Genomic DNA, 20,516 nt, shown 5'->3' on the forward strand with positions numbered 1-20,516 from the left:
TACATATATCAAAAACTAAAAACAGATGTCATTTTAAAAGACAATAAATGATCACAATCAATAAGTCTTAAATTAATTTCTGTATACAAGTTTTCATAACACTCAAAGGCACTGATAAAATCAACACTGTGGACATACAGTACTTAGAGTTAACAGTGAAAAACAAACCCGAGGACACGAGTAGAAACTCATACTATATTTCTTTTGTATAATGACCACCTTTTTCAATTACAGTTTAAAAAATAATCTATTATGAATAGGAACTCAGATAGCTAAAACTCTACAAGTAATATAGTACATTTTCCTTTTTAGCTACTCATATGGCACATATTAACCTACCACAATGCAATGTACATGTGGTTTACAACCCACTCTAAAGTACAGACAACATGCCAAAATAGGAAAGTAAGACATCCTGATAACTGAAGACTCACAACAAAACTGTGAAACAGGTCAAGAAGTGGGGAGTCAAAATAGTGTCAAATAAACAACTACCAAGCAGCTTTTTACAGTATTGTACAGTATGTCTCTATACTATTATTGTTATTATTATTATGATTATGATGATAATTACTATTATTAGTGGTGGTGGTTTTGTTGTTGCAGCAAGTGCTACTTGATTCTACCCATGAGGAATATTTAAATTTATGTTTGCTTGTGATTTCTTGCTTGATGCTCTTTGTTCCAGCCATCAAATGCCCAGGCTTTACTTATAGCTCAGTGTACTGGCAATAACAATTCCCAGAAAGTAAGAAAAGGAAGGGATCCATTCTTCACCACCACCACTCCAAGACTTCCAAAAATTCCTTTTTACAAAAGGAATCCATCAAATGCAGGTGGACTGGATCACAGCCCTCCTGTATTAACACAGTAAGACATGAGGAAAGGCCTAAATCCAAGTCCTGCTCCATTCAACCCTGGCTGCAAACCTCGGACCAAGTCCATTATATTATTATTCAGTTTCTTCATCAACATTTTTATCATAAAGCATATATTTACATCAGTGTATCTTTATTTATTTTTTTAGGGTGGGAAGAAATTTATAATCCTTTGTGCCAAAACTTACCATTAATAAGTTGACCATTAATGACTCTTGAAGTACACTTTAAAGGCAGATGAAAACCTCAAATACAGTAGTCATACTAAAAAAAACACCAAAAAAGATCCATACCAACTTTCTTTATGTCACATTAATTGCATAAGGAAATTCTGTGTTTGAGAGCATATTAAAAAAAAAATATTGTTTATGCTAAAAGAACTAAATCAAAACAAGGCCTGTATTAAATCAAAACCCAAATCCACCCACCAGCAGAGAACTACAAAATCCTACTACTGTAAATAATCTACAAAGGTACTCATGGGTGAGTTTCCAATGCTCCATTCTACCAAGGAGCCATTGTTGAAAAATACTTGAGCATCACATCTAGCTATCAAATACCATTTGCTGGGAGTATAGGGCACTGCTATGGTTGTCAGAAGAGGTCCCAATTTCTTTTGAACTAGGAGTGGTCCCATCACTCACTTTTTTCTTCCTGGGGGAGGAAGGGTCCTTTTTGCTAATTTTTCTCTTTCTGGTAGTGGTGTGTGCTGTCATTCTAACACACTGGAGATTACCACTTACTACTCTTGCATATATTTTAAAGGCAAAGGCACTATTTGTTGAGTCACACGAACTATCAGCAACAAGAAAAACAGAAAAACAGGCACTGAAAACTTGATATGGACACAGCCGTGACCAGTTTTGTCAGTGTAGAACCTTCTTACGTAGAAATAAGAAATGTCTAGCAAAAAGATGCTATCAAGTATCAGTTAGGATTTACAACTTTTGACCGTAAATCAGCCAAATATATGGCATAAACCAAGACTACTTTTTGAACTCTTCTGTGGATCCTTTCAGAGAGTTTAGGATGAAATCTTAATATTCTAATATGGGTTTAAACCATTCATTATCTAGTAGATTGCTCTCTCTTTCATATAGCCTATTTTTTAGTCAGCTTCAGGTATTCAGTTTAATCCTTCTTCATAAACATGTACAATCGCTTGGTAAATATACAATTTTATATGCCAATTAATGTACATGTTACATGGGATTCTATTCAAAACCCATTAAATGAACAAACAGTATTAAAGTCAATTATACAAAGCTCAGTAGACTGCTATTTAGTGTTATTTAGTGTTACAAACCAAATTCAAATTCATGAACTGTTGTGTGGTCTAGTATATCTATGCCTAATCCACTGAGTAAATTGATCTTTTCAAACTAATGGTAATTTAATTATATTCAATAAACAGTTTTATTTAACCAATGCCCTACAAGCATGTACAAAGCAGTTTTGAATGGCTTTTCTTACAATTACATTTCAATGAACATGCATCTGTCTAGAAAAAGAAGAAACTGTGAGAAGTAGCTGGTGCTTTAGAATAATAATGAAGAATATGAAAACAATGACCACAGAAAACAGCCTGATGATCACAGTACATTAGATGAGATGTCTTTTAGTATTTAACCAAAAAAACACGTTTTAATACTTTTATTTTACTATTGTTATCAACCTTAAAGGTGATGATTTAATTTGCTAAAACTACAGAAGATTGTACAATCAGCAGGTAAAAGGTAAAGCTGATAATTTAAAATTTATATATTTCTAATTAGAGACCCCATTCTCAGCTTTCCTTATACAAAAGAATGTAAATAACATGCACAGGTCTTTCTTCCTTTTATATCACAGTGTTTGATTAAACCATGCATAGGTTTTTTCTTTTAAATCACAGTTTATTTTTAAATCCTTAAATATCAAAAGCAGACATAACAGTGTAATTTTATTACAAAGCAAAAATATTCAAGAAAACAGGAATGCTGTTTGCTTTCTTTTTTACACCTGGTATAATAAGGATAATACTTTTTATTTAAAGGCGAACTGCAATGCTATTTTTATATTTTGGGATTAGAAAGAATCAGAATTGAGCATGAGTGCATTACAAACCACAATAAAAGTAAAATGGACAAGGTGACTTGTAAAATCTCCAATTTACATCACAAAAAAATATTACATTTCTAGGAATGCGCAGCCCATATTGTGCGATTACATTGTAATCAATCAGGCTTCTGAAGACATGTCTTTTAATCCAATAGAAATATTACTTTTGATTTCAAGGTGGTTTGGCCGACAAATACTACTTACTTGGTAACTCTGCATGCAGATCACGTTGGAACATTTCTGCACAACCTGTACTTATTCACTTGTATAGTACATCACATTACATAACATTAGTCATTACGGTGACTAGTGAGCAGGAAGGGCTGCATCATGTCACAATTTGTGGGAATTTGAATGAGAGTTTGCAACAACTTGACGACTTACAGTACTTTCACAAAGTTCACACTTTTGTACCAAATTTGTATTATTTTTTCTATAATGTCAATAAACTCATTTTGTTACTGAGATTTAATAACCAGTCTGAGAATTTGGGATTGCAGTTCCCCTTTAAATGCAGGTAAAATTTCTAAAACAAAAACCACACAAATGTCAATGCACTGCTGTTTATCCAGCGAATATCCATTTTCAGAAGAATTTTTTTTCCAAAAAAAACATTGGTGACTATCGGGCAGTTTTTAAAGTCATTTGCTCCAAAACAATCTACTTAGTCATGATCCCCTTCATACTGCCCGCTGATTTTTAAGTCAATAACTATAATAATTAAGAGAAAATAAAGTATTTACATTATGTTTTGATCAATAAGTTTCCTCTAAGGCTAAGTTATGCTATTATGCAATTATTACTCAATAAAAATTAGATTATACGATCTATAAAGAGAGTGCAGTGGTCAGTCCTGATTCCACCTAACAAATAAGCCAAGTATATATGAATGAGGAAGGATAAGTGAATTTTATAATGAAAAGCAAAACAAAAATGAATAAGTAGTAACAAAAATGGTAAAGAACAGAATGCTTCCTCAATGTGAAATTAACCTCTCCTTGTTCCTTTGCAGCCTGCTTGTTGATCCAGCTCACTATGTCAATACTAGTGACTCAATTCAACATTACTGAGGATGTGTCTAAAAATTACAGTGGAGATTACTGCATCCAACATTCTATTCCTTTAGCATCAGTAATTTTGTAATTCTCAGACTTTTGTATTCTAAAATTGACATTGGAACAAGAATTTAGCATTACAGATTCAAAAGTAATAATAACTGAGATCCGCAGCCTTAAGGTTACAAAAATCTTAAAATCATAATACTAGTTGAATGTAAGAAATAATTAATAAAATAATTATGTTTACCACATGTTGAAAAGGCATTAAATTATTAAATGTGATATCTAATCATCCTGTATATCAATGTGACTCAAGCTGGGTGCTATATTATCTTGTATGCTGCTATGATTAGTGTATGCTGAGCCCATGAAGACAGCAAGTGGACATACTTTATATCTTCTATTTTCTTCCCTATAGAATAACATTTGTGTACTTTTACCTCGGTGTTTATCACACTGAACCCATCCATCCATTTTCTAACAGCTTCATCTAATTCAGGGTTGTGGGGGAACCGGAGCCTAATGCCACAAGCAATGGGAGCAAGGTGGATGCCAATCCATCGCAGAGCAGACACAGACATGCACACACCCACAGCAGGGCCAATTTTTGCAAAAAAATCCCATAAACCTATAAGTGTGTTTTTGGACTGTGAGAGGAAACTGGAGCACCCGGAGAAAACCCAGCAAATATAGGGAGAACGTACAAATCTTACGCAGATAACACTCAGGTCCCAGTGCTGCCCCATGCCACCCCACCCCGAACAGACTATTCATTAGTATTGCTCTCAGAAAAGCAAAAGTTTGATAAAATAATAAAAGTTAAACATCATTATCAAATGCAGTTTTATACAGCATAACAAAAAATAAAGGAATATATATGTATAGTATATGAAGAATTAATTCTGTGCTGCATCATTTTTTTCCATTTAAATAGCACAAGCACATTGTCCTGAAAATTAAAGAGCATTTGCTGAGATAGCATGCTTTTGTACTCAGTACAGCAGACAGCCGCATCCACACTGCTGAGGGCAAAAGAAACAGAACAATAAAAACAACCTGGTACAGACCCTTCCAAAATAAACAAAAGACTTTCAGGAGGTGAAGCTGAAAAGGTATGTTCTAGAATACCCAGTATGGCAAGATCTTGCTGTGGCCTTATTTTCCACAGGGAACAAGATAAAAAGCTTGTATCAGTTAGAAGCAAAATGTAACCTTTTAATTTAATTTAGATTTATCTTCCATGTGCAAATTTTCAAACTACTTCAGTGCTCTGCATTCTTTGCAGATCCAGAGCACTGCATGTGTCATTTATAAGCAAATTGACTGAAATGGCTTCTAGCCATTTCATAGTGTACAAAGCCAGAGTCTGAAGTGCAGATATGTTTGACAGATTCATGCTCCAAGCTGACATCCTGTGCATTGTGAGAGTGACACGGCAGATAGGGGAAAGCAGATGCTTATTTATTCTTCACACTCTGAAGGCTTCTGGTTGCTAGGATTCACTTAAGGAGTGAGTATATTGTTTCATGGTCTGTACAAATATGAAATAATTTGCAATCTAACATTGTGCCCTTTGTGTTCTCAATGGCTTCACTGTCTTCAAGAATTCCTTCTTTTACATAAACCTTGTGTTGTCTATCATGAATGGTAGATTTAAAAAACACAGTATACAGGAATCCATTTTTCTTGTCTAGCTTCTCTTTTTAGTTACGCTAAACAGAAGACGTTATATGAAAAAAATAACAAAAATATAAATTGATAATATTTACATATTATTCACTCCAGAATGCACATTTCTGAAGGACGGTTGTGTATTGCAAGGTAAAAGGGGTTTGGAAGGATTGTTTTGTAGCAAAGAATGACAAAGATAATAAATAAAAAATAATAAATAACAACTAAAATAACTAAAAATAAAAAAAATACTTCAGTATTTCTACCAAACTGTCCAGAGAGCAAAGGGCTGTTAATGACCTGTTCAAGACTTTGAAATGATAATCAAAACTGACTGAAAAATTAGGAACATTAAAGAAAACTCTTGAGAGTACGTAGGTGTTCTGTGACTTTCAATTAATAATTTAGACTTTGGTGACCCTTATTTGACCACAGCTTTTACAGATTTAAGATAATATCTGTGGGATGCCCATGGGTATGTGACATGCCCCTGGAGTCTGAGATGAGTTTCGTGATCTGCACTGTACATGTCAAAATGATGCATTTCAGAGCTATAAATGGACATTGTTCTCAGCACTCCTGAAGTCAATGAACTAAAGTTCCCTCTCTGCATGGAGAAGCAATTCTTTGCAGCAAGGACAGTGAGTAGCAATTTAAAATCTCCCGAGAAGAAAAAAAAGCAAATCAGATATATAAAGTTAATAGATCACAAAAAGGAATATTATTTGCGTATTCTTTCCACTATTAACTATGTGATCTAAGTGAAGGGAACACAGGCGCATTTGGCTGCTGCTCCTCTCACCAGTTTCAGTTTTTCATTTTTTACTTTACTTTTTATTTGTATTTCTTTTTTCTCCTCTCTCTTATTTACATCCATAAGATCATTTCATTTACCAACTGGAGCCATTTCATTATGCAATTTTCACTACAATTGGAATTCCACAGTGACTGATTCTACTGCCGACTACCCACCTCTGTTCTGTTGAACTGAGAACATTTCTAAACCATCTTCTACTGTCCTGGTCCAAGATTTCTTTCCCATTTCTTGTCGCATCATCCCAGATTCCATCAAAACTCTCCTAAGGTAATCCTCACTGCAACTACTGCATCTGAAACTGAATAAAGTTCCAACTCATAACAAAGGACAAACCCTGGATTTAGTAACTGCAAGTGATTCTTTTGTTTCTCACTTTACTCATTTATTGAACTAGGCCTCTCTGACCACTTAGCTATTCTCTGCAATCTAGACTTTCCTGTTTCACACTCTTCCCCCTCACGCTCTGTAAGTTTTCACAACTAGCAATCAGTTGACCAGACTAGGTTTGTGAATTCTGTTCTGTTCTACTTATCTTGTTCTCTAACTGTGATCCTTCAGAGCAGTGGTTCTCAAACTTTTACAATGACGGAACCCTTTTCTGTATAAGCTAGATGTCGCAGATCCCCAGCAACCTTTTTTTTTAACTTCTTGACTTCAGTGCTGCTTTTGACACAATTAACCATCTTAGTTTCTCATCTTGAGACTGTGTTTGGAGTTTCTGACACTGCTCTTAAATCCTTCAAGTCTTACCTCACTGATCACTGTCATTTTGTCTCTCTTGTGTTAAAGATGAGTTTAGGGGTCCTATGCAGAAGAGGAATCGGTGAAAGTACATCCAAAACGCAGTCCAAAATCGTAGCCAAGAAATGAAAGCCAATAGTCAAAGTAACCAAAGAAGGTATAAACCCAAGTCCAAACCATAATCCAAGGATCGAAGTCAGTAGGGGAAACACAAACCATAGCCAGGAAAACACCCATCACAAAGGGTAGTGATGGATCCGTGTGTGTTAGGATAGAGACTGTTGTAAAACGATGTTTCAGTCGCTGAAAGGTCTCTTTTCAATGGAAAAGTCCGTTGAGCGACCACTGAGCTAAAATTCCAAATAAACCTTCTGTAAAAGTTTGCAAAACCAAGAAAACGTTGTATCTGCTTGAGGTTTCTTGGTGTTGGCCAATCCTTTAAAGCGGTGACCTTACTCGAGTCCATTTCTACCCCCGCTGGAGAAATTATATAACCTAAAAATTGTATCTTAGAAACATGGAATATACACCTCCGTAGTTTATTGTACAATTTACATTTAATCAACTGGGAAAGTACTTCCCTGATATAAAGTATGTCCACTTGCTGTCTTCATGGGCTCAGCATACACTAATCATAGCAGCATACAAGATAATATAGCACCCAGCTTGAGTGGGCTACATGATCCTGGTAGTTACTGGAGAAAATCAGAATATCATCTACTGTAAATACACCAAAACAAACTTCTGGATCACATCACAAAAATATCATTTATGAATGCTTCAAAGACCGCCGGGGCATTAGCTAGGCCAAATGGAATCACCAAATACTCATAGTGTCAATGAGTGGTCATAAATGCAGTTTTCCACTCATCTCCTCACGAATACGAATTAGATTAGAAACCCCTTATAAATCTAATTTGGTGAAAATTTTGGCTGCATGCAAAGACTCTAAGGCTGCCATTATTAGAGGCAAGGGGAATCGGTTCTTAATTGTTATCTCATAGACCCCAATAATTAATGCAGGTGTAGCGGAACTAGTTCAGACACGGTGACGTCATCGCCCTCCCTGCGTGCAGCAGGGACCTCAGCCGCCTTGGCTGAGGGAGGTCTCCTTTAGCTCATGTGGCTGGTTCCCTGTTGCGTTACGCCGGAGACCCGGGTTCGCTCCCCAGGTGTTGCGGGATGAAACGGGCGGGGTGGAGTGGCGGAGGGCATGAGCCCGAGCGGAACAGCAATGGTAACACAGGGGCATAGTCCACCGTCTTTCTTCTCAATGAAAAAGAAGCCTATGCATGCTGGTAATGTGGATGGTCTTATAAACCCAGTTTTCAGGGAGTCTTGGATGTATTTTTCCAGAGCTTCTGATTCGGTATTGGAAAGAGTTATCATCATCCTACTCCCCACCTCCCAATCTTCTCCTGTCTGTCCTCCTAGCCCGTCTATGGGTGACAAGGCCTTCATCTGCTATGCCACAAAGGTCTGGAACTCTATCGCTAAGTAAATCAAAGAGTCACCTTCCCCGGAGCTCTTCCAAAAAACTCTAGACTCAAAACCTTCTATTTAGAAGGGCTTTTATTTAACTGGTTGTGTGTGCCACCTTGCTTTCCTACTGAATTCCATACCCCCATCTACTATCTGTCTCAATGTGTATTTTTTGTTGTTCTATACAGTGCTTTGAGCAGCTATTTAAAAAAAAAACATGCTATATAATAATACATTGTGCCCCCCAAAAAAGGGAAACTCCCTTAAATGTTCTGGGTACTACTGGTACTGGTAAGCCATTCATAATTCCTCTTTACTTTTTTATACAGTATAATCTCTGCAGGTTTTCTTTAAATGCAGATTCAGATATGCAGGACAGGTTCAGCTAAGTTCCATAGGTCCTTTCCCATCTGCCATAAATTGGACTGGGCTTTCAACCAAAACAAGAAAGTCAGCCACTTTGAACTACCTCCTGTTTCATAAAAACATGCAGTATATGATGCAGAAGCAATCTGGTAGTATAAATACAGTAAAATCAAATAATGTGTTAATATTTTTTGCTGGTCTTCTGGCACTGTACTTATTAGTGTTTTATGTAATGTATGCTACCTGGGATTTATGGTATCAAAGATTCCAGCCAGCAGTGTTACCTATACAATTACACATTAAACCAATGTAGAAAATAACAGCTATATTAATGAATTGACAAATCCTACCATCTTGTTGCTTTGTTGGAAGAGCTTCACATTATTAAATTTTTAGTACCAGTAATGTTAGATGACTAGCTGTAGTTTGGTTGTTTCAGTCTTCGGCTCTTTTCTTTATATTTTTATCCATCTTCTGACTCTGATTTCCTTATATTCAAATATGCCAGAAAGCCCCACTGACTACTAGTCACCTCTGGAACATTTCCATGAATTTGCAGTTTGATTGGTTATTCAACCACTTGACTCCACTCTATTGTACCATATTCTTAACTAGATAGATATCACAGATGTGGAAACTTCTAAAAACTTGTTTTAGTTAGTGATCCCAGCGACCCCAGAGCTTGCGATTGGAGAAAAGGGCAGGCTTCTAAAGTAAGGGGCACTAATTATTAGAATTTAGAGACTCCCTCACGAGCACACAAATAATGTGCTTAAAACTTAAAACATTGCATGGTCTTGCAATTTTACTCACAGTACTCCCCATCCTTTTGAAGATTATTATGGATTCACAGTCATTTCACCTCCTTCCTTGCAGCCATGGAAACTCCCTATGTGCTCTATCTATCCTGCCTTATCTTGCAAATTAAAAGCAACAGCAGTTGATTGTCCAGCCAAAAAAGGTGCCCTGTTACAGAGTTTCACATGCTTTTTATCTTTGCTCTGGTTTTGGAATATAGAATATATATTCTATTAATCCTTCCCTTTTCTAACCAATACAAGTTTGTAGGGGAGCCAAATCCTACCTTGCTTGAACTGGCAAAAGGTAGGATATACCGTTGATGGGATGCCAGTCCATCACAAACACGCACACACTCATACCCATGGCCAATTTTTTCAGAAGGCAGTTAAGGTACCAGTATGTCTTTGGACTATGTCTGAAAACCCACATGAAAATGAGGAAAACACACAAACTCCATGTAGATAGCACCCTAGGAATTGAATTCAGGGCTCCAGTGCTGCAAGGCAGCAATCCATATCACCATATCACCCTGCAGCACACAACTGGCAACCCACTGAAGCTAAGCAGGTGTGAGACTAGGCAGTGCCAGGATAGGAGACCTCAACTAAGGTTGCTGCAGGAAGAGGTGTTAGTGGGGTCAGTAGGGGGCGCTCACCCTGAGGTCTTTGTGGGTCCTAATGCCCCAGTATAGTGACAGGGATACTATACTGTAAAAAGGCGCCGTCCTTCAGATGAGACGTAAAACCGAGGTCCTGACTGTCTGTGATCGTTAATAATCCCAGGGCATTTCTCAAAAAGAGTACGGGTCTTACCCTGCTGTCCTGGCCTTTACCAATCATGACCTCCTAATAATCCCCATCTATGAATTAGCTTCATCACTCTGTTCTCCTCCCCACTGATAGCTGATGTGTGGTGAGCGTTCTGGCACACTATGGCTGCCGTTGCATCACCCAGGTGGATGCTGCACATTTGTGGTGGTGGAGGGGAGTCCCCATTACCTGTAAAGCGCTTAGAGTGGAGTGTCCAGAAAAGCACTACAAATGTGTAAGGAATAATTATTATTAATCAATTCGCCACTACACCAATCAGGACATAAACTCTGTCAAGAGAAATAATAGGCTCATGTACGTAATGGAGGCAAAATGCCAGTATAAATATTTTACATCAATAATAATTGTATTTATTTAAATATAGCTTCCATTTCTTTGCCGAAATTCAGTGAATTTCCCCCATATTGTTGACCACTTCAATGAAGGGAATTTTTTTCATTTTAAAACTAATATTTTATGTAAAAACAAACAAGTTCATTAGGCTACTTTAGACTCATACTTGTATGTAATCTAGGTATGAATTGTTGACATAACAATATTAATGTATATAAAACAAAGTCATTCAAATAAATTGCTACCAAACGTATTTCTCTCTTTCACTTTTCACTTCACTCTTTACATTTTACTGATATTATATCCAAGTATTTGTATTTTCAATTTGGCAGAAATGACTGAATCTTAAAGGTTCTTAGTTTGTCATAAAAATAAAACCCACAAGCTGCAATCTTTCACCTGTGTATCTTTTATTTTTGAGCACCACCTGTAATCACTCACAGAACAATGCTATTTGCCTTAAAAAAGCAGAAGGATTTTATTAAAGTCTTACCAACATCAGAGGACACCTGAGGGTTTTTTTCATGCAAACCCTACAAGAAAAGCTGCCAAGACCAGACGGATAATTATATAAAAGGAATATTTTAAACTTAAATTTTCTTATTATTTTTCTTTGTACCTCTTATTGCTAGATTTGTTGTAGGGGAGGTTCTACTCCAAGGCAATGAAATACTGTAAGTAAAGCTTATGGGTTTTTTTAGGCTATGGAACTTAGGCTATGGAAATTTGTGATAGAAATATACAGCAGACATCTTATCTGTTACAAAATCAACACTAGCCAAACTTCAAAACATTGACGAGAACTTTAATTTATTTATTATGCATTTAATGATAATTGTTATGTTCCAGCAATTTCAGGATTTTAATTGTTAGCAGTGTTGCTATGTTTTTCAAATGAGTAATATTTTCTTTCAGCTAAATGTCTGTTACCACATTAACTAAACAAATGTATTCAGTGGGATGAAAAGCTAAAAAAAATACTTGCATAGATTAATTGTTTCAAAATTGCATGGTTGAGGAAGAGTATTCTACATGGAATTTTAGAATGGACAGACTGGGATACGTTGTTTTACTGATGCCCCTGAGAAATGTCTGCTGTGTTTTCTCAAGTGAATACCAATATAAACACTCTGTGGAGGTCAGACTGGACAGCTGTTGCAGTGTACTCTCTGCATAGAAACAAGCAGAGGTTAACACAATAAAAGTAGAAGTAGAACACACAATGTTTTGGCAATAGCCATAACAGCTGAAACTTTGTACGTTTTACTCTTTTCCTTCCCCTTCTCAGCATGGCATTAACCTCTATTCATACCTTAAATACTCTGTAGTATGCTCTAACCAGTTTTTTTAATTAATAAACAATTAATGCAATTTTTGGCAGCCGAATAGCATCTTGACAGTTTTCCTGTGTAACAATAAAATGAAACGAGAAAATCTTCAACAAAAAGGTAGAATTTTGAGTTTCAAAGAATAAATGTATTACATAGTGAAATCTCTGTTCTACCGTTGATTTAAGGTTTATTTAAAGACACTATACTGAAGTGAACTGACATCAGTTACAACTGTTTAGGTTGGTAATACATTTATATATTATGTTACAATATTTAAGTTCTTTAGATTCTCTAGAATCTTTAATCTCAATACATTAGACCACTAAAACTAATGACAGGATCCAAATCTTGAATCTAAAGGAAGGGATTTTTGCTTTGGAAAATTACCACCCTTGCGGGGAGTATCATTCATCATATAACTAATATAATACACATATATTTGACAGTATTCAGGCATGATCAGGTTTCTGCTTTTTTTCAGCATGTGGAAGTATGTAGCAGCATTCTTCCACTGGAAAATCATTCAACTCCCAACTGGTTATTGGAGGTGGCATGGACAGTATCAGTGTCAACATGGGTTGAAGACTCATGAGAGCATGAGTCGAAGATGTTCATCTTCATGGGTTGAAGATGTTCACTCAGCACCATTAAGTGGTGATTAGCACTGAACATTCCTTCTAAGGGAATTCCAGGAAAATGAATCCCATAAAATTATAGAAATTATAGAACCACCAGAACCCTTCACAGCTGTAACCAAGCACTCAAGGCTGTGGAATTATTTTGGTTGGCACCACTCATGCTCTCAGCTGTTTGTAAAAAATTGTGAAATCTCTCCACTTTGTTTTTCATTGCCTATGGTGTTTGAAATATACAGTCAATGTATCAGCAGTTATTACAATACTCTATAATCCAGAGTATGCATGTCCTCTCACTTTTGCGATTTGCTTATGGTGTCTCTCAGAGTTCCATGCTGACATCACCTTAGACACTGTTGCTCGCGAAACATCAGCAAGGTGACCTGTTTTGGTCACTGAAGTACCTGCCAAAAGCACTCCAACAATCACCCCACTTTAAGAGTCACAGTGGTCTCCTCTTACAGCCATGATAACCATAATTATAGGCAACCATGCATTTTAATACATGGCCCTGAGCATGCTGGTATATACAGATGCAGCCAGTCAAAGTGCGCGTTACAGACACGTACCGCAGGTGGCGTCGCGCATTGTGACGCAAGATGACGCGCGGCGCCGCAGTACGTGATTGGTTGACCGACAGGGGCACTCGTGGTCCATTGGTCTGTCGTAGAAAGACTTATAGTAAACGTCTTTGCTGTGCCCGTTGTAGATATTGAATTTTACCACTGAAGGGAAATCTTAGTAGCTGAGCATAAAAAGAATAGGAGCATACTGTAACGCGTGTGAAGGCCATAAACGATATTAATTTTGGAGCATAAACATACAGTACTGTATATGGCTGGTCTTGGTACTTTAAAGAAAAAATACACACCAGTATTCCATTTCTCCCTAAACATTTTAAGCATCGAAGTCTTTAACTAAAGAGATACCGAGTCAACAAGCATACTTTTAGAATTTGATTAATAGGGAATATAATATGGAATCGCGTATCTAAAGAATTTAATAACGATATGATTATATTCGTGTACTGCGACAGGGCTGTGTAGGGCTGTTTCGCCTCCCTCTTCATGCAACTTCCCCTGTAGCCTACTGGTCTACGTGCCCGCTTACCAACTCACGGGTTGTGTGTTCAAATCCAGCTGGTGCTGGACTTTTCTTTTAACAAACATTTCTTCGAAAAAATAGAATAGCGATATTATGGACAATCAATTGACTTTTATATTTCAAAATATCACAACATGATCGATTCTAAGTCATTTTTGATAACAATGAATAGTCACCTTCTTCCCTTCTGACAACGGTCCCTGCTTCTGCTTCCTGCTTCTATTGTGTGTGTGTGTGTGTGTGTGTGTGTGTGTGTGTGTGTGTGTGTGTGTAATAGAGTAAATTTTTATAGAGAAATGGAGGCTGGACAGTATGCGATACAATATAAACATTTATATTGATTTAAATCGTGTTTTGATTTAAATCGCAAACGCGTGTTTAATTATATGTGTTTTTTTAATCATAATCAGGCTAATGCAACATAAATTGATACAGTATCTCTGTCTTATTTTTAGTAAATAAAGTGCATTTTTGCACACTATATGTGCAAACGTTTTATGATATGTCGCTGTTGTGAATGTCTGTGGACATGTGCTGGCTGGAAAGGAGGCTCCACTGTACACAGAGAGCTTAGAAGACAAAGATATCAATTTATTTTAGTCAAAAATTTATATATCACCTTTAAAAGTGGAATCTCAAAGGAAAGTAAATACCCAACACTGATTGAACCCATCTGCCATGCTAATAAAACACCTTGAATCGAATTGAATTGAATTGAGGGAAAGAGGGGGGGAGGGCGCGCGGCAAATAAGATACACTCCACAGGCATCCACAACAGCAACATATGAAACGTTTGCACATATACTTAAGTTATTACTTGGTTTTCAAAGTCGGGAGACATTAGAGGCTTGCCACACCCGGACTGTTAAACCAACACATTAGCACGTCAAAGCCCATTGAGGACCCGGGCGCAATAATTGTTTTGTCCCTTGATTTACTGATCTGCATTAATTATGGAAATCGAGTTCCTGCTCTGTGCAGACGACCTGGTCTGCTGTCGCCCACAGAACAGAGGCTGCGCCAGAACCTGGCACTGCTGGAGCAGCACTGTCAGACCTGGGCGCCGACAGTCAATCTGGACAAGACCAGTTATGGTTTTCCAGAAAAAAAGCCAGACCTCAGGGAAACAGGTACAAATTCACACTTAACAACACATTAACACCTAACAACGGGAGCAGGGACGAATTAGGCCAGTACCCACTATTGTTAAACATACAGAAAAGGATATTAAAGTATTGAATATTAGTATTGGCTTTAGTATTAGCCATACAGAACATTAAAGTGCCCCTTTTCCATTCAGCGGGTGCCTGAGCCGCTGTGTCCTATCTTCTGACAGTCGCCGTTGTGAACAAACATTTCTTTGAAAAAATGAGACGTTTCCCTTGGTCAGAGATATAAATATATAATATATAAATAAATTAAATTTAACTAACATGTGAAATAGCGTGTGAAAAAGTGGTAGTTTAAGCTTTTCTGCTAATATAATATGGAATCGCGTATCTAAAGAATTTAATAACGATATGATTATATTCGTGTACTGCGACAGGGCTGTGTAGGGCTGTTTCGCCTCCCTCTTCATGCGACTGTACCAGGAAGAGGATTTCTTTCTATTCGAAACGTGTATTTTAAAAGTTTAAGAAGTAAAAACCTTTCAGCATACACAGATTTCTAAACTGATCAGGATCGTTATCTTTGTCTTATGCATAATAATGTTCACCGCTCTGTCCAGCAAATTAATAATAAACTTTATTTTATATAGCGTTTTAAACGAATAAGTAATTAGATTGCTCATAAACCTAATCACTTGCTTTTTCTTTTTATTTAGGCTCAGATTTCAACTATAGATCGTATTATTAATAACCATAATAACAACCAACCAACAAAAACAACCATATAAACATAATACCAACCAAAAACATAGATAACGACCACAATACAAAATCAAATATATCAAACCATTATACTCTCGCAAATTCCTCCAATTATCATAATCCCGCCCCTTATGCAAAACCAAACCCTCCTCCCATCCCAGTTTATCCTCTTTATCATAAACAAAATCCACCTCAATTTTCAACATAAAGCCTTACTGCTTGCTGGGTTTTTGAGGGGCGGGGGGGAGGTGTCTTTCGCTGGAAATCTCGCCTGCTTCTACTTTACGAGTACAACCCCCTCTCTGCAGGAGTGCTGGCTGTGACGAATTAAACCGGTTTCAACGGCGGAACACACTCCATAAAAATCAGCGCTTTTATACAGTATATCGCCTTTAAACACATATATTTAAACACGGGTTTACGATTTAAATCAAAACGCGATTCAAATCAATATAAATGTTTATTTTGTAACGCATAGGTGACTATTCATTGTTATTAAAAAGACTTAAATTCGATCATGTTGTGATATTTAAAAATATAAATTTGTTTGGTGCGAGTGAGGTTTTATTTAATCTCTGACCAAGGGAAACGTTTCATTTTTTCAAAGAAATGTTTGTTAAAAAATAAAGTCATACAGTAGTTCCATGGGATTCAATCACAGACCATGTGACATGGGAGTCAGGAAACTAACACACAGCGCCACCAGATTTGATAACGCTATAAAAACGCTATAAAATAATGTGACTAGGCACAGAACAAGTTTACAGCACAGTACAATAATAAATGCTGACCATGACTTTAGAAGCATAAATTACCTTACACTCAATTTAAACACAAGCTGTCTTTAGCCCTCTAAGCTGGTTCATACAGAAATGTAGAGATCCAGGCTCAGAACACACAGCTTCATTAGCGAATACATATGCAGAACAACTAGAGAAGACGTTTTACAGAGGATGGATTTTTAGAAACATCCCATCAGTGACATCACTGAAGTCAACTCCTACTGTAGGTAACTGTCGTGTGGATAGTTTCACAAGAATCAGACAAAGGTTTAAGCATCGCTTGTTCTAGATAAAACTGCAAAAAAAAACAACAACCCATAATGTACTTTTTTGCGGCTCTGTTTGCCCAAATCATATATTCACAACGTGAAATTAGAAAATAATATTACGTAACCAAAATCCGCAATATGGAAACAGAACCTGTGTAATTGTTGACAGATGATGTTCTCGTAACATTTTTACAAGACAAACTACAACATTTAAAAAATGACTTGTATGTACTTGATATCTCTAATCAATCCACGGCGATATAGTTAAAGCAGTCCCCGCACAGAACGAAACTAAAACGCCCTGGGCATACCGTTTCGCGCTTCTTATCAGTTGCTCAAAAGTAATTTGACCGTATGAAATGCATAATATAAACCTAGAAACATATACAGTACGTGAGCAGTATTTACGTAGTATCGGTGTCAAGACATACCTCTCAAATACTGTTAATCAAGTTAAAAATATCTCAAGACCGATTCTGGTCATAATGAAACCATGTTTCGTGTATGTTTTCTTTAAAGTACCGAGACCAGCCATATACTGTATGTTTATGTTCCAAAATTAATATCGTTTATGGCCTTCACACGCGTTGCAGTATGCTCCTATTCTTTTTATGCTCAGGCACTAAGATTTCCCTTCAGTGGTAAAATTCCATATAAATATTCAATACTTAAACGGGCACAGTTAAGACATTAAATATACATATACATACTGTATACAGTACAGTTTGCATACGGTAATATGTTTATGTTCCTAAATCAATCTCTTTTATGAGCATGTGTAAGGCATGGTGAATTGATTCTCAAAAATTACTGTACTTTGCATGATTGGAAAAAAATGCTTGATTGCGAAATGCTGTGGTGTTACTTTTACAAAGACGGTCAATGAAAAAAAGAATGTGGACCAGGGCAATACTTTGAGTTTACAGCTTGTCCAAGGTCATTTATTATTAATACTATTAGTAATATCTTCGTTAAAGACTTTGATGGCTACAGCTCAAACATGAGAGGTTGAGCTTTATTAGCTCCACCTTGCGGAAATTCCGGATACTATTATTTTGCTAGCGGTATTTACCGGTAACTTGCGGTATTTACCGGTAACTCGCGGTAGACTGCGTACAGCGTACCGGAAAATAATGCGGTATCGCCCGCGCATTTTGAATGGCTGCATCTGTATTTTACTTATTTGCCCAATATACACATACTGTATGCACACCTGTGTGGAAGCCCTTACTTTCAATATACTTGGTGTCCCTCAATTACAGGTGTTGCCATTTTTATATCCTCTACTTCTGCCTTCTTTGTATTGTAACAGTACTATTTTAGGTCTCTGATTTGGGCTGTGTGTATTTGTTTTCAGACCTGTGTTTGGGAAGCCTTTTTTAATTTCTAAACAAAACAAATATAAGGTCTTTTGAAAGTGACAGAGAGAGTTAAAATGACAGTGAAAAGATTATATTCCCTGTATTTTTATTCTTTATTGGCATACCATGTTGCAAATAACTTCACATTGGTGGCAGCAGTGAACACATCTCCTCACAGTATTGTTTGATCGGGCAATACGTCTACCTTTATAGACTAAAAAAATGAAACAACACAGGCAGTACTTTAATTTACAATATCTTTATCTGGTGCATTTAAACACGATATTGCTTACTTAATAGTTTAAAAAATACACTGAACACTAATGTGAGGAATCAAGTGGTAGCGGAAAATTAAGAGGTAATGGACAGTGATTTAAAAACCAGTGTCACTCACTTTATGCAAAGAGGTGCAATGTCCACTGTGTGCGGCGTGCACTGACCATATGAATAAGCTTGTTAAAATATTACCACCCAGGCTGAGAGATGCAACTTTTAGCTTTTGCAAGACGTTTTCAGGTAATGATAACTATGATACTATGAAATGGCAAATGCAGTCAGTTTCCAAGCAGAAACAATTCGCTACAGCTTTCCAGTTTACACAGGAAAAACTGGAAATGTATGTGACTTTAAAATATCTCAATTACTTTACAAAGAATTTATGAATTATAGTGATACTGCTTTATAAGGAGAACATTTTAGAAGATTCGTTGCTCAGGCTGACCTTATTTTACAGAAACAATTTTAAGTTCTTGATCTAGACTCAACATTCAAACTTGCATGACAATATTAGAGGCCACACCAGGCTTTGCTATTTGCTTCTTTTTAGCTCATAACTATTTGTATAACATTTCCACTAATTTACAATGCAAACCTATTTTGCTCCAACAAAGCTCACAATCAAGATGATCTAGTGATGCAGCATAGAGAAGCAATAGGATAAATCTTAAATTTTTCCCATACATCACTGGACTTACGTCAAATATTAACAATGTGGTTAAAAAAAAATCAATAAACCAAATGCAAACTGAAGACTATGTAGAATTTGGATCATTTTTATCAATAAATGAATGAAAAAGTATATCCTTTTGTGTGTTATTTGTTTTATTGTGTTCTCTTTATCTATTTTTATGACTTAGATGAAGATCTGATCACACTGTAGTTCAAAACAACGCAAAAATTCAGAACATTCTAAAGGGTTCACAAACTTTCTAGCACAGCTGTATGTCCAACCTACCAAAAGACAGAACTGAAATTTGATGTTTTTTTTAATATGGTCTCTATCAAACAATTTGCATTCACCTTAAAAGGTTTTTAAATATTCCCAAAAGTAGTTATCTGCATTTATGTAAATTGGTTTCTGTTTTTTTCCATGTATTAATACAGTGTATATTATTTCAGTTGGTGTTGAATAATGTAAGAAACAGGGATACTTTTTGGAAAAATGTGGATGTATGTTGGACTGAGATTTGTGTACTTTAGTTTGTACAACTATATATGGTACAGTTGTTTTAATTTCCAATTTCTTAATGAAACAAAGATGGTAGTCTGGTACATGACAGAATGACAGTTACTTTAAGAGGGAGTGACATTTGAAATCACTGATAGTGTTCACTGCATCACTGAGAATGTGTTATATCTGTAGCTGTTTTTGTATTAACTGCCTTTTTCTGATTGAGAAAATAAATAAAAACCTTTACTGGAACCCAGCATCATATCAGATTCAAGCTATATGTACCTCACACTGATATTCTCAAAAGATGACTCATTGATCTGAAAATAAGAAATATGCCATTATATCAATACTGTAGCTTCTGAAAAGAGAGAGAATATAATTAGCAGGTTCAATTCGATTTACAGAACCGTTTATTGGACCTATGATTATATACAGTATGAATGTATCAGTGTTCATATCTGTGACAACATCCTTTAGGACATAGGAATTATCCCATAACAAAAACAGTATGTGTAGTTCATGAATTATTTGACACAAATGGATTTAAGTATGCAAGATTCTTATACAGAAATATCTTCATGACATTAAATACAGCTTTTTCATCTAATATTATCATACAGTTCTTGTGTTTGA

The 20,516-nt window shown here is 36.3% G+C and overlaps 1 protein-coding gene across 2 annotated transcripts in view; it reads right to left on the reverse strand.

Annotated features, from left to right (window-relative positions):
• The window catches only part of slc2a13a (solute carrier family 2 member 13a), a 131,054-nt gene that overhangs the window by 45,594 nt on the left and 64,944 nt on the right, over nucleotides 1-20,516 (reverse strand). The window lies entirely within an intron of this gene.

The sequence above is a fragment of the Atractosteus spatula genome, chromosome 8 (genome assembly GCF_055471065.1).
Source record: "Atractosteus spatula isolate fAtrSpa1 chromosome 8, fAtrSpa1.hap1, whole genome shotgun sequence".
NCBI classification, from domain to species: Eukaryota; Metazoa; Chordata; class Actinopteri; order Semionotiformes; family Lepisosteidae; genus Atractosteus; species Atractosteus spatula.